A 15,931-nucleotide genomic window follows, 5' to 3' on the forward strand; every position below is an offset into this window, starting at 1 on the left:
GTTGACAACTTTTAAAAGAGTTGTCAACACAGAAGTTGGCAACTATTTTGGTGGAAACGCAGCTTTGCAAAAGACGTCAATACAAATTTACAAAGAATCAAATAATAGTCAACTGTGTTGTACACTTTTAACCTTCTTCTGGAATTTAGTTAATATAAAAGCATCATTTTTTAAAGATCTACTTCTTCAGAATCCCTTTTGTAATAGAAATGGACGCCAATGAGCACATATTACTCATTTGGAGGGTAGTATTGCGCGAAATATTATAATGACCTACTCAGCCCCTTTTTATATCCAGTTATGCCCATTGAGATTCTAATGACCCATTTGACTGGGCTGGGTTGTATAGTTAGGAAAATGGTAATATGAATATACAGGGTGTCCAGAAACTCTACCGACAAACGAAGACAGGAGATTCCTCAGATAGTTTTAAGACAATTTAACCCAATTCACCTAGTCCGAAAATGCTTCTTAAGGGAGCTAGAGCTCTTTGAAGATGGCGTCATGAAATTAGTTTTTCTTAAATACCTCCAGAACGCTTATATGTATTTAGAAAAACGAAAATTGGTATGCATATATTTGAAAGTTTTTCGTTTTTGGAATTTGAAAAAAAATGAAAGAACTTTTCAACAAAAAACGAAGTATTTTAGTACTCGAATACCTCATAATTTAATAATCTACTGTCAAAAATGCTAAAAAATTCAAGACAAAAAAGTTATGCTATAAAATAACTGTTGACCTACCCAAAACGGACGCCTATGACCAGTACTAGAAATTCGCAATTAATGAAATCGATTTATCTCTGGAATATAAATAAATGTACCAGTTTTCGTCTTTCTAAACAGTTTTTTTTTAATTTTTTTTTAATTTAAAAAGCGAAAAATGTTCAAAACGATTTTTCTAGAAAACGGTGTGTCCTACCGATTTAAAACAAGAGTACCTTTTAGTACTAGATACTTTACAATTTAATAATCCAGTGTCAGAAATGCATAAAAGTTAAAGATAAAAAAGTTATGCGATAAAATAACCGTTGCCCTACTCAAAACGGACGCCTATGATCGGTAATAGAAATTTGCAATGGATGGATTAGATTTATATCTTGAAGATAAATACGCGTACCAATTTTTGTTTTTCTAAATAGAAGCGTTCTGGAGGTATTTAGAAAAACTAATTACAAGACGCCATCTTCAAAGAGCTCTAGCTCCCTTAGGAAGCATTTTCGGACTAAGTGAATTGGGTGAAATTATCTTAAAATTATCTGAAGAATCTCCTGTCTTCGTTTGTCGATAGAGTTTCTGGAAACCCTGTATATTGTACCGGTAAATTTGGATGTATTTTAAGTATTTTTAGGTATGGTGAAAGTTTAGTTTACTTTGATTAGTTTTGTTTTGTAAAGAACTGATAGCCAACTGGCTTCATCTATTACTTGTCTAATGATCCAAGACCATTAAATACAAGAAGCACGTTAGGTGCTCCGTGGATTGGTGCTGATGTCATATTCCTGTTCATCAACCCAAAAATCCCCCTAGTAATACGTTTGCACCAATTTTTGCAGTGCACCGGATGTTCTGATAATGTACCTACCTATTCATGTTCAGCGACCCCAAAAAATCGCCGAGCAACGAAATTGATTCTGATCATTTGCATTGATTTTGACATGTTTATGCACTTTTGGATGCATCGTACGCACGTAAACAGAGGCGTAACAAAGGCCCCCGCAGCATGAAGCTTGCAGGGGGCCCAATATGTCAGGGGCCCCATCTTGTCATATATAAAAAATGTGTTATTGTTATATTATATTACGCATACATACGCTACGTTTTTTAAGCAGTGCAGTATTGAAAAGGAAGTTGCCTATCGGATATTTTATTCTATACCAACAAAGATGAAAAATATAAGTTGTCATAAACGGTGCATGAATACACTAATAGCCAAATAAATGACCTTTTTGGAATATAATTATCAGTGTCACGATGGATTTGCGTGACAATTTGGATTTAGGTTCTACAATTCAAAGTTGAACTTGTGCCGTTGGGTGCTTTTTCTTGGGGGGTTAAAGTCACCCATTCTCGGGGTGAAAAACATACGTTTAAAATAAGTCCGGAAAAGGATAAATTGACTAATTATAAGCAAGTTTTGTTCTATAGAGTTTCTTTATCTAAGTCAATACTTTTCGAGTTATTGGCGAATGAAAATGTTTATTTTTCAACAACAAATAAATAAACAAATAAATCAAAGAATAAGCATTTTATCGAATTAAATATTATCGAAAACATATTTTTAGCAAAAATGTAGCTTATAAAAAACAAAAAAAAAATGATTAAGTATTCATAAAGTCTATCGACACAGTAAAAGCAAAGTTGTAGCTCATGAAAAATTGTTCTTATTCGTCCAATTCCAAATCGAAAATTTCAACGTCAAATAACCAAAAAATGAAGCACTTTCCATGGAAAACTCATTAAAGCTTTTTTTAAATGTTTAAAGAATGCTTTATTTTTATTTTTTTTTATACAAGTTTCTAGCATCAAAACAAAGCGAGTTACGCTCAAAATAAAGTTGGCCCCTTTTTTTGGTAAAAAAATCGTGAAAGTCTTCCCCTATTTAGCAAACCTAATAAAATTAATAGCGCTTTACGATTTACTTTATACATGTATTGTTTTTAGATGATCTGTAAGATTGACTGGATTGAAGTTTTTATTTTTAAAAAAACAATTGGTTTTATAATAAATTTTTTTTATTTTGGAAAAAAGCCCTTTTTTCAAAATAACTCAAAAAGTAAAAAGATACGAAAAATCTCAAAAGAAAAAGTAACGAAACGTAGGTTTTGCTTTTATAAATATTTTGGTTTTATTTTGTTTTTCTGTAAGACAAAAATTGGTTAAAATATGGCTGTTCAAAATTTGCATGCACTCATGATTACTGACTCGTTCAAGCTCTTTCAACTAGAACCCTTTCAAAAATAAGCAGTTTGAACCGGTGAGACTTGCAGGTCATAAAAAAGAAAGTTAAGTATTTTGTAAAGCGGCAATGATTAGTTTCATTAGGGGTGCTAAATAGAGGGAGGTTTTCACAATTTTTTTACTAAAAAAGGAGTTAACTTTATATTGCGAGTAACTCGCCTAGTTTTGGTGCTAGAAACTTTTATAAAAAAATAAAAATAAAGCTTTTTTTAAATACTTTTAAAAAGTTTGAATAAGTTTTCCCTGAAAAGCACTTCATTTTTTGATTATTTCACGTTGAAATATTCGATTTGGAATTTGACGAATAAGAACAATTTTTTATGAGCTACAACTTTGTTTTTACTGAGTCAATCGACTTAGTTTTTTATAAACTATAATTTTGCTTAATAATTTAGCTTAGTAATTTACGGAAAATCGCCTGAAAACGTCGTTCTTTTGTTGAACAATAAACATTTTCACTCACAAATAACCCGAAAATTATTGGCCTGACCACTTCTGTGGTGACACTAAAAATTACACAGTATCGCCGTATTTCACGTTCATTTACGAGGCTAATAACACATACAAGTTTTTGTTACACAAGTCGCATTTTTAAAAGGGGGCCCCATTTCCATTCTGCAGGGGGGCCCCGACGGAGTTTGTTACGCCACTGCACGTAAATGCAATAATTATGCATTTCCATACATTTTTATATTGTAGACTTTTTTCTAAACTCATCCCGAACACAAAGCAAAAAGTTGTTAGGTGTTGTATTTTAAAACCCATTTATTTGTTCTTAAATTAATGCACTGGTCTATTTATGGTTTTACAATATTATTTTATACGGTTTTACACAACCGTGAAAGAATGGAATATTAGGCACTTGTAAAACATAAAATAAAATCGAAGAAAACGCCCAAGGATTTTATTGCATTTAACACTATTTTCATAAAAATCTAACCTGTTTGTTTATTTAGTAATTATTTATGCACGAATTTCAGACAAACCTGCCAAATACAATACAACAGAAAATGCCATAAACACCTTCTCCAGCCCGAAATAGTAAAATATATTATTCACGGCACGAAAATTACTATTATTGAATTACTGAGATAAATAATAAAATCATCCAAAACATTTGCAGCGACAAGTCTGGCGACCAGCTGTCTGCAACAAACTACGATTTACCAATTTCTCGAAATATGTTCGAGATTACGATGGACTCGTAAAGTCACCCTTCCAAAGGGTGGTGAGTGGTGAATGCACTTGGCCCACGAGTGAATGTCTTTCACGTTGCACGTGATGTTCAAGAGTTCGTGCCGTCTGGTGTTTACAGAAAAAGGACTATATTTTATCTTTGATAGAACTACTTTGATAAGACCAGACAGTCTGGGGACGGTCTTGGAATGTCGGAAAGGTAAAATGTGTGAAAATTAGCTACAGGCGACACTTCGTTTTTAGGTAAATACATACATAGTTGAAAGTTGACAATTTTTGTTGTTATTATTTTTATTAAATATGGCTCGAATATTTTATTATTACTGAAACTTACTTGTTTCAGCAGCTTCGTCATTGATATGTACACTTTTATCATTAGTCCGTTCTTTAACGGCAAAATATTGCAAAACCTCTAAATTTTAAAGAACCGCTTGGATTGACATGAAATTTGGCATACACATAGCTAACAAGTCAAAGAAAAAAAGTGATATTGTGCCGATATGTGCTTTTGCCCCGAGGGTGCTTTTCACCCCCCTCTTGGGGGGTGAAAAAGTATTCGTCCAAAGTAAGTCCGGAAATTGATAAACTGACTAATTTTAAGTAACTTTTGTTCCATAGTGTTTTTTCACTAAGTCAATACTTTTCGAGTTATTTGCCAGTGATTATGTTCATTTTTTCAACAAAATAACCACGCTTCTATACGGTTTTTTGCAAATAACTCAAATAGTACGTATTTTGTCGAAAAAACATTCCTAGCAAAAATATAGCCTGTAAAAAACTTAAAAAATGGTGTATATATCACGTTTCTATACCTAGTAGAAGCAGAGTTATAGCTAATTAAAAATAGGTTCATATTCGTCAAATTCCAAAAGGAATACTTTAACGTGAAATATCCAAAAATGAAGCACATTTCGGGGAAAACTCATTACATCTTATTTAAAGTGTTTAAAAAAAGCTTCATTTTTGTTTTATAAAAAAAAATTCTAGCATTAAAAGTAAACAAGTTACGCTCAAAATAAAGTTAGTCCTTTTTTTTTGGTAAAAAATCGGGAAAATCACCCCCTAATTATTATCTCAAATGAACTTAATCGTTAGGACTTCACAAGTTTCTTGACCAGTGTATGTATTGTTTATATGATCTGTAAGTTTCATCGGTTCAAAGTCCTTATTTTTGAAAGGACTGTAGTTAAAAGGAGTTGAACGAGTCACTCATCACGAATGTATGCCAATTTAGAAACACCAAATCTCAATCAATTTTTGTCTAACAGAAAAACAAAAAAATACATGATATTCAGAAAAGCAATGCTGACTTTTTTTATTTTTCGAGATTTTTGGTATCTCTAACAATTTTTAAGTTATTTTGAAAAAAAGCATATTTTTCAAAAATAAAATTTTTAAAAATTATACTTTAAAACCAAATTTTTTCCAAAATAAGCACTTTGAATCGATGAAACTTACAGATCATATAAACACAACATAAGTAAAATAATTTGTGGAGCGGCAACGATTAATTTCATTTAAGTTGCTAATTAGGGGTTGGTCTTCTCGATTTTTTTTTTGCCAAAACAAAGGCGGCCAACTTTATTTTGAGCGTAACTTGCTTAAATTTATGCTACAAACTTTTTATAAAAACAAAAATAAAGTTTTTTTAAACACTTTAAAAAAGTTATAATAAATTTTCCCCAAAAAGTGCTTAATTTTTTGGATATTTCACTTTGAAGTATTCTATTTGAAATTTGGTGAATATGATCTATTTTTCATTGGCTATAACTCTAGTCTTACGAGGTCAAGAGACCTAACGCGTACACCATTTTTTTTACTTTTTTACAGGCTATATTTTTGCTAAGAACGTTTTTTTCGACAAAATACTTACTTTTTGAGTTATTTGCGAAAAACCGTCTAAAAATGTAGTTATTTTGTTGAAAAATGAACACATTCACTCGCAAATAACTCGAAAAGTGTTGACTTGGCGAAAAAGCTCTATAGAACAAAAGTTATTTAAAATTAGTCAGTTTATCCATTTCCGGACTTATTTTAGGCTGATATTTTTTCACCCCCAAGAGGGGGTGAAAGTCACCCCCAGGGCAAAAGCACACATCGGCACAATATCACTTTTTTTCTTTGACATGTAAGATATGCGTTTGCCAAATTTCATGTCAATCGAAGCGGTTCTTTAAAATTTAGAGCAAAAACCGTGAAAGAATGGACTACATCCAAATTAATTAATATCATCCTCTGGAGTGGCCTCACGTAAGCTGACATTATTTTGATTGTTCTTACTCCTTGTTTTATTCTTACTGTTGTAGCTTCCATTCTCTGTAGCTTCTGTTAAAACAATCTCCCCGGAGGCATTAGTTCATTCTTCGTCTTCTAAAGGTGCTTATCTTCTAGTGATATTGGCGACCACATTGAACCATCTTATTCTATTCACAGCAGCTCTAAATATGTCAGTTGACGTTAGACCAGTCCATTTCCAAAGATTGGCCAGCCAGGATATACGTCAACGCCCAGTGCCTTTCTTACCCTCAATCAGACTCAATCTTGCCTTGTAGAATCAACTGTAGAAGCCGGTAGCCGGTATTTACAATTACGTATACTGGGTCTTAAGTAAGCCAATTTTCTGATATTTACGGTGTTAATAATTTCTTTGTCTTTTCTTAACATCTGAAAAATAGTTATATTAGGCGTGTGGTGTATATATGATACCTTGAACATACGTCGGTAGTACCAAATTTCAAATGCCTCTAATACTGTATCTAATCTTCTGATTCGTCCAAGGCTTCTCTAAAGATGTTTCAGAGTACATAGGTATGTTAAATAATGCTGATGACAGTATGCAAACCTGTCTATCTCTTTTTCTGATTGTAAAGATCTCTAACAGTTCAATTTCGAATCATACTTTTGCTTTTGTTGTAGATATAAATTTAAGATGAGTCGTCTATCCTTACCATCCAGTCTTGATGTTTTTAGGATATCGATTAGTTTCCCATGTAGAACTGTGTCAAATGCCTTCTCTAAACGAATGAAACATGCATATACACATCGCAGCGTATGCGATGGAGTGCGATTAGGTGTTCTTCTAATTTGGTGTATATACACAACTGAATGATAGTAAGGAATAATTTAAGTACATCTTCTTCTTCTTCTTCCTCCTCTTTATAAGCAATTCTGCTTGTTCATTGGCGGATTGATACCTCTACCTCTATGGAAGGTTGTCACTCCATCTTTTGCGCGGTCGGCAGATACTTCTTTTACCGATTGGTGATTTATCTCTTGCTATTTTGACCACACGTGTCTCCCCCATTCTGGGTATGTGGTTTTTCCATTTTTATTTCCATTTAGTGTCCATTCGTTTATACACTGTACGTTACATTGTCTTCTAATATCTTCGCTCCTCTTTCGATCTCTCAGTATATTTCCTGTAATTCTTCTCAGTACTCTCATCTCTATACCGTTTCCAGTAGTGTTTGTGTTGTGGCTGTATCGGGTCTTGTTTCTGATGCATATGTCATTATTGGTCTTACACTGGCTTTATAAATTCTTGACTTCATCTCAGTGTTAATATGTCGGTTTCGCCATATAGTGTTATTAAGGCAATCCTGCCAATCTATTTGCTTTTTGTACTTGATTTCTCACTTCTTTGTCTAGGTCTCCGTAACTTGACAATGTAATTCCAGGTATTTTACTTCCATTACTTGTTTAATACTGTGGACCGATTCTATAAGATCAACGCGAAACAATTACGTTCGTTATCCGACGGTTTGCTATTCTGTAAGCTCATTCGGGAAGAACCGGAGAAGCAGATCACGAAGCCGATTACAAAGCGAAAGCGATAACTTTTGGCTTGCGTTTCGTTTCGCTTTCGATAGTGATTGGTCGATCATTTTCACGTGGTACACAAGCGCAAGCGCTAAGCGGGTTGTTCGTTGTTGTTGATTCCACAAGAATTCTGTGTTTTTTGTTGATAATGAATTCGTGATGCTCTTACACCATATCTTCCGTAAGTTTCTGTAGCTCATCAAAAAGGAATCGAACTAGTTCTTTGCTTAAGCGAAAAATATCAATAAACCTTATATCTGTTAAACCAAATGGGTCACTTCTATCTCGAAGGAACCCGCTTTCCTCTCGCGTTAACCGTAGATGGTTTCTTCGCGAGTTTTCCATAATATAGAACAAATTGCACCGGCCACATTTTTATTAAAATATAATAAAAATATAGTTAGTCAAGGAAATAATTCAATCAAACTTGTGATTATAAGGCAATAAGGTTATATAAATACGTCATGTAACTGCTAGTTACTCTTCTTCTTTCTTTACTTCTTCTTTTTTTTTACTCCCTGCACGTATATTTGCAATGTTGCCGTAATTATTTATTCATACGTCGTTTAAACTCGTATATTATCGTATGCCGCTATGATAACGAAGCGAAAGCGAAAACTAACCTTACAGAATATGAACATAAATCAACTTCGCTATCGTTTAGCTTAGCTTTCGCGATTATAACGAAAATTATAGAATTCGCCTACTGATACCATCAATTTCTATTTGGAATCTGATTGATTCTCTACTGATTACTATTGTTTTGGTTTTCTGAGATGAAATTGTCATATTGAATTATTTTGCTCTTATGTTAAATCTGTGGACTAATCTTTGCAGACTATCTTCATCCTGGGCTATCAATATTAATATTGCGTCGTCTGCGTAGCAGAGTATTTTTACTTCTTTGTTTCCCATTCTATATCCTCTTCCTTTGTTGACGTTTTTGATGCTTTCATCAATTTAAGTACATGGCTTATTAAACTCATGTATCTATGTTGTTTACATTTTCTAGCATTGGCTGTTTTGGGAAGTGGAATGAATATTGATAGGAGCCAGTCTTTTGATAAGTGATCAATCTCATATATATTGTTGAATAGCTTCGTAAGAGCTGTGATTTAGTGTGTCTCTAATAGCTTTAAAATTTCTCCTTGCACTGCAGGTCATGGTGGTTTCCTATCTTTATTCCGCTTAATGGCCATAGTTACGTTTTCGTTTATTTTTTGACCGTAGGGATTGTCTATTTCAGTCGGTATTCTTGCTGTATCTTCGAATAATTCTTACATGTATTCTCTCCATCTTCTTAATTTATCTTCAACTGTAGTCAACATATTTCCTTCGATGTCTACAACTATGCCTCTATTGCGTTGTTTTCTGGCGTTTGCCAGCAATGGTTCTTTCGCTCTTTTTATTTCCCTTAGTATATTTCTATGCAAAATTTTGTAGTCATTGTCATTTCTACGTTTTAATTTCCTTTGCTCTTCCATCATCTGCAATACTCTATCTGTCATTCATTCTTGCTATGTCTTTATTTCGTTCCGCTGTTCTTCTCTGCCGCTAGTAGTGCTTTGAACTATTTTAGCAAATTTTTTATTAATCTCTCTTTTTACTTTTTCCTGGATGTTATTTTCTTCAGTAGTTTTATATATATTTTGGGCATCATTTTCTTATGAATTATTTTGAGTCGTATGTTGAGATTTGCAACTAATGATCTGAGAAGACATCTGCATCAGCACCTGGATATTTTTTTGTTGAGGGGCTAGAATTTCAAAACCTTTTGTTTAAGGGCATTTTCTATCTATCTAATCAGCCCTAAACATCCATCCTTGGATATAAGCCTCCTCTTCCTTCTTCCATGCCTCTCTATCTTGGGCAATTTGCATCCATTTTTACCTAGTGTGCTTCCTCAGGTCATCTGGCCATCGCATTTGTGGCCTTCCCCTTTTTCGTTTGTAGTTCCACGGTCTCCAATGTATAATCGTCTTAGTCCGTCTTTCATCCTTCTGCCGTAGGCTGTGTCCGACGAACTTCCATTTAAGCTTGGGTTGAGACATTTTTCACTTTTGTTTTGTTACGGATCCATTCGTTTCTTTTCCTGTCTGATAGTTTAATGTTCAGCATTTGTCTTTCCATGGATCTTTCTGTCTTTGCTATTTTTTCTATATTTTTTTTTGTAAACGTCCATGTCTGAGAGCCATATATTAGAACAGGGAGTATACATTGATTGAAGACGCTTGTTTTTAGGTATTGCGGGTATTATCTGTTCTGTAGAATATAAGACAGTTTTCCGAATGATGCCCAGGCCAATCTTATTGTTCTCTTTATTTTTAGGGCATTTTAGGAAGAACAAATTCCACGAAAATTCAGTGTGACAAGGTATAAAACCAACCTAGTAAAAAAATATTATTTTTGTATATTTTAGTATAATAAGAATAAATATACCTAATATTTAATTCAGGTTATCTTTATAGTGACAATTGTAAGGATTCTCATAATCATTTTATAAATTACTGTCCTTTGAAGGAATCAACTTTTTCTAACTTCCTCGTATTCTCAAAAGTGCCACCGACATCCTCATTAAACAATTTTTTCGTGTAAGAAAACACTTGCACCTTGTCGTATCTCTTTTATATTCATCCATTCATCTCGAGGCTTCAATGATTCAGTGAAAAAGTACTTGATACAACGAGCTTTGGCGGAAGATCGAGACCATCTCATCCTGTTGATGAATCGAGTTGTCCATGCAAGCTCACGAACTTCTTCCTGAGCCCTTTTCAAGCGCAGTTTGGGCGCTTTTTATGTCTATACGTGATTGGATCTATGGAAATGCTTGCATGGGTGGAGGTGTATGAACTTTTACGGAATATACTAACAAACTATTACAAAAAATCATGTAGCTAGGTTTTAAAAATACACTTTTATCAAATATTTTAAATATTTGGAACAAATACGTTTAAACAATCATAAACATTGACCTACAGATGATACTACCTAAATAAGGAATAGCAAGCTGAAAATTTGTTAATAGGTTAACGTCTAGTCTAATAGTGTCTAGTCGGACAAACTTTGATATATGGGAACACTTGAACAGGGGAAGTTTTAATGGTGGAACAGGTTAAAAATTTGGAACGCCAGACTACGAAAACGTCCCATGTATTTTGTCGGACAGAACATCCAATTGATTTGTTACCCTTTCATTAAACTCTCTTGCAAAAATTAGACTGCTATTACTAACCAACACGATTCCTATCATTTGACATATTCTACGTGTCGGACTTATTAATTACAATGCCCAGTTGGTGATAAATAGCAGTCTGATTTTTGCACGAGAGTTTAATGAAATGGTAACAAATCAATTGGAAGTTCTGTCCGACAAAATACACATCTGAAGTTTTCGTATTCTGACGTCCAAATTTTTAACCTGTTCCACAATTAAAACTTCCCCTGTTCCAGTGTTCCCATATATCAAAGTTTGTCCGACTAGACCCCCTTAATCTATTAACAAATTTTCAGCTTGCTATTAATCAACTTTTTTATTACGACACTTCAAGGAGTTAAAAAAGAACAGCAATGAACAATGTACAATGAGCAAGAACATTGGAAGAGAATAGTATTCGCTATCGACGAGAATCCTCCTGACTTCTTGTGGGTTCATATATGTAGAGGGCGCTACTAGCTTACTCAGGCATGTTATGTTGACATTCTTCAAAAGCCACAACTTCTCTTTGTATAAAAGTATGAATGCTGCCATGCTACGTTTTCTGAAAAGAACCGTTCAAACAACCCTTTCTCCTCGGACGATTCTGGCAGCAGCTCCTCCAGATACACCCCTACGGTCCAGATTATCACCAGTGGTGTATAGAACGTAAACAACAGCCGCATCCAGATGAGATATCACGTTCTGACGAGGTGTTAGTTCACCTAAAACAGGACAAACCAAAACCAGAAGTTCTGCAACACAGCAAAACAACCAACGTCCCCACATCGAGTCATGCTACGTCTTCTCTGTCCTTTTTTATGATGTTGAATCGTGGACCTTGAACGAAGATATGTTTAGAAATTGGAAGCGTTTGAAATGTGGCTATATCGGTGAATTTTTAAATTCCGTGGACTGACCGAGTGACAAATGAGAAGGTTCTCAGAAGAATGAAGTAGAACCGAGTTCACCATCAAATGAATCAAATGAATCCAGATATGCCCTCCTACAAGCCATCCTGCAAGGAAAAATATTTGGAAAGCGAGGTCCAGGAAGAAGAAGAACATCCTGGTTGAAGAATATCAGAACCTGGTTCAACACAACATCTGTGCAGCTTTTCCGCGCTGCTGCAGATAAGATTAAGATTGCCAGGATGATCGTTAACATTCGTCACGTATGGGCACATTTGAAGAAGAAGATGAAGAGTATTTCATTTCAGTTCGAGCTCTCACAAGTGTTTCTGATGAGAGGTGAAACCTTGAAACACGTGAATATCAATGGTGCAGCTCAAATTGAAGAGAAATGCAATCGTATGCTTGCAATTCAACACCTTTTCTCTTCGTAACGAGAATGAGTGTAAAAGATGGTGTTTTTAAGGATAAACTGTAGATGTATTGTCGAAATAAAAGGTTATTTCTAACATCGTCCAACAGTAGTAGCAGTAGGTAGTAGTAGTAGTAGTAACCTTTATTTCGATAACTTAAAAAAGAGATTACAGAGATCCTGTTGAATTATACGATTATACGTACTCGAATTTATAAAATCACTTATCTTGTATAGTTCAATGTGCAACATTCTTTTAGCACAGCATTTTTATACTGACTTAATTTTGGCATTACTCTAATGTCATGGGACAACTTATTAAAGAATCTCATGCGAGAATATTTGGCAGCTTTCTCTGTCACAGTCAATCTATGTATGGGATACAAAAACTATGCTGGGATACGCTCAAAAACTTTTTTATGACTGTATATCTTGAAGTTTTTCTCTTATGACTTGTACAGCTTTCAGATAAACAGACTTTCATAATATGTTGATATATTTGTCTTTTTGCAGAGTAATATCTTTTTTCGAAAGCAACCATATCTTGGTAGAATTTTTCTCCATATTCAGGACAATAGTGTGTGTAAGTCGTAAGTGTGCACGATATGAATTCTTTAAGACATATTATAACCTTTTTAAGTTGTTTGCAAAGTAAAAATACAGGTTGAACAATCACAAGCATTTGAACGTATGTCGTTTCAACATTGTCTTGGAAAAGGCGGTTAGAGATGCCATATTAGACAACACAGGAAATATGTTTAACAAATCTTCAAAAATTGTGGCCTATGCAGATGATCTAGACTTTATAGTCCTAATTTCTTGTACACCATGCAAGCCAAAAGAAATCTACAGCACTTTCTCAAATGTCTAAAAAATGGGCCTACAAATAAGTAAAGAAAACACCAAAATATAAATAAAGATAATAAAAAAGTTGGGATAATATAAATTTACGAAGATTGAGGCTCTACTATAGCACTTACAGTCGGAAAAATGAAAGAATACCCATGAACGAACATATAAAACACGCTGTATTTTCCTGTCACCGTATCACAAACAAAATTGCCCAGTGCAAGTACATGTAACAATAATTATTACATGTACTTTCGTTGGCCAATTTTTTGTGTGACACGGTGACAGGAAAATACAGCGTGTAGCGTGTTTTATATGCTCGTTCATGGGTATTCTTTTATTTTTCCGACTGTAGCCGAGGTTGTAGCAGCAATGGTGATGATGATAAAACAATGTATTTAATTTGGGGAACAATGATTCAATATACTCATATTGCCTGATTGCACCAACAAACCTTAAGTGCCAGCTTAGCCCAGATCAGCTTATATATAGGGTTTGTCTATCTTAACACGTCTTAACTGATAATTTTAAGATACAATCCACGTGGCAATCCATTGTGGCAAGCTGAAAATTGATCTAAGACTCACTAGTGCAAAGCGTATGTTTCGTAAGCGGAGCTTAAGGCACGTCTTAAGCCTAATAAAGATCTGTTGGTGCAGCCAGGCATAAGTCTTTTATAATAAATAGTTTTCAATGAATTTTGATAAATAATTCGAGAATCGCAAAATAATTTCGTTTTCTAAAGTGCGTTGGTGGATTCACCACCCTGTATAAATATTTATACAATATCGACTTCTTCTTTAATAAAACATATCTTTCAGCCCTTTTGCCGCACCGATACGTCTTAAGCATCCGCCACTGTACGTTTTAGCTCCTTCTTATGCATACGTGATTACATCTATGGAAATTGGTAGACTCACCTGGGTGGAATTTCCATTGTCATTCAAACTTTTTGAGACAAACTGAATATTTTTTCTTAAAAGAATTTTTGTGGTTAAAGGTTAAGCAGTGATCAGAGCGATAGAATGTGTACAAAAGGTTTTAAAATTAACCAGAGGTTTTCACCGGGCATGTGCCCAAACAAAGTAAAAAAACGAAGGGTTTTGAATTACGAGTTGCGATAGGATTCTAGAGCTACTTTGTGTGGCATTTAATTTCACAAAATATTTCACTTAACATATTATAGAAAAGTATACATGTATTGACTATCTAAAAATGCAGCGGAAGAACGAATGCCGATAGAACCGGAAACACCAGAAATTGCCATAAATGAAGAAGTTAAGAGCAAACAGTAGCGATCAACAGGTAGCGAAAACGCGTTCCAAGATTGCGGCTGTAATTTTGAATATTTTTTCGAGATATTTGGCACACGTATTCGTAATATAATAAAGAATGGCGGTACAGAGCCCAATTTGAAAAATATATTAATATGTGGAAATTACTCTGTAATTAAATACAATATTAAAAAACGAGCTTGTACCGCCATTAAGAAGAACAAAAAAATACACTTTCTTCAAATAAACTTTTTTATCCGATGCCTAGATTTTGTGTCATTTTGGAACTACTAAAATTTTTTATTTCATTAGTAGTTCCAAAATGACACAAAATCTAGGCATCGGATAAAAAAGTTTATTTGAAGAAAGTTTTTTTTTTGTTCTTCTTAATGGCGGTACAGGCTCGTTTTTTTAATATTGTATTTAATTACAGAGTAATTTCCATATATTAATATATTTTTCAAATTGGGCTCTGTACCGCCATTCTTTATTATATTACGAATACGTGTGCCAAATATCTCGAAAAAATATTCAAAATTACAGCCGCAATCTTGGAACGCGTTTTGGCTACCTGTTGATCGCTACTGTATCACCTTAATAAAAATATTCAAAAAGTTCGAAAAACACTTGAAAAGTCGAAGAACAGAAAAGCTGTAGGTAAAGACGGAATACCAAACGAATTACTGAAATTTTGTGGAGCAGCAATCACAGAATAATTAAACAACATTACTTAACAAAATTATCAAACACAATAAAGTACCGGAAAAATGGAGAACGAGCGAACTAATTCTACTATTCAAACAAGAAGATAAAATAGTCCGTTCTTTAACGGTAAAATATTGCAAAACCTCTAAATTTTAAAGAACCGCTTGGATTGACATGAAATTTGGCAAACACATAACTAACAAGTCAAAGAAAAAAAGTGATATTGTGCCGATATGTGCTTTTGCCCTGGGGGTGGTTTTCACCCCCTCTTGGGGGTGAAAAAATATTCGTCCAAAGAAAGTCAGGAAATGGATAAACTGGTTAATTTTAAGTAACTTTTACTCTATAGAGTTTTTTCACTAAGTCAATACTTTTCGAGTTATTTGGCAGTGAAAATGTTCATTTTTTCAACAAAATAACCACGCTTTTAGACGGTTTTTCGCAAATAACTCAAATAGTAAGTATTTTGTCGAAAAAACATTCTTAGCAAAAATATAGCCTGTAAAAAATTAAAAAAAATAGTGAATATATCACGTTTTTTTATTAATGAAATGAAAAATAGGTTCATATTCGTCAAATTCCAAATGGAATACTTTAACGTGAAATAACCA

This window comes from Diabrotica virgifera, chromosome 3, assembly GCF_917563875.1.
Source record: "Diabrotica virgifera virgifera chromosome 3, PGI_DIABVI_V3a".
NCBI lineage: Eukaryota > Metazoa > Arthropoda > Insecta > Coleoptera > Chrysomelidae > Diabrotica > Diabrotica virgifera.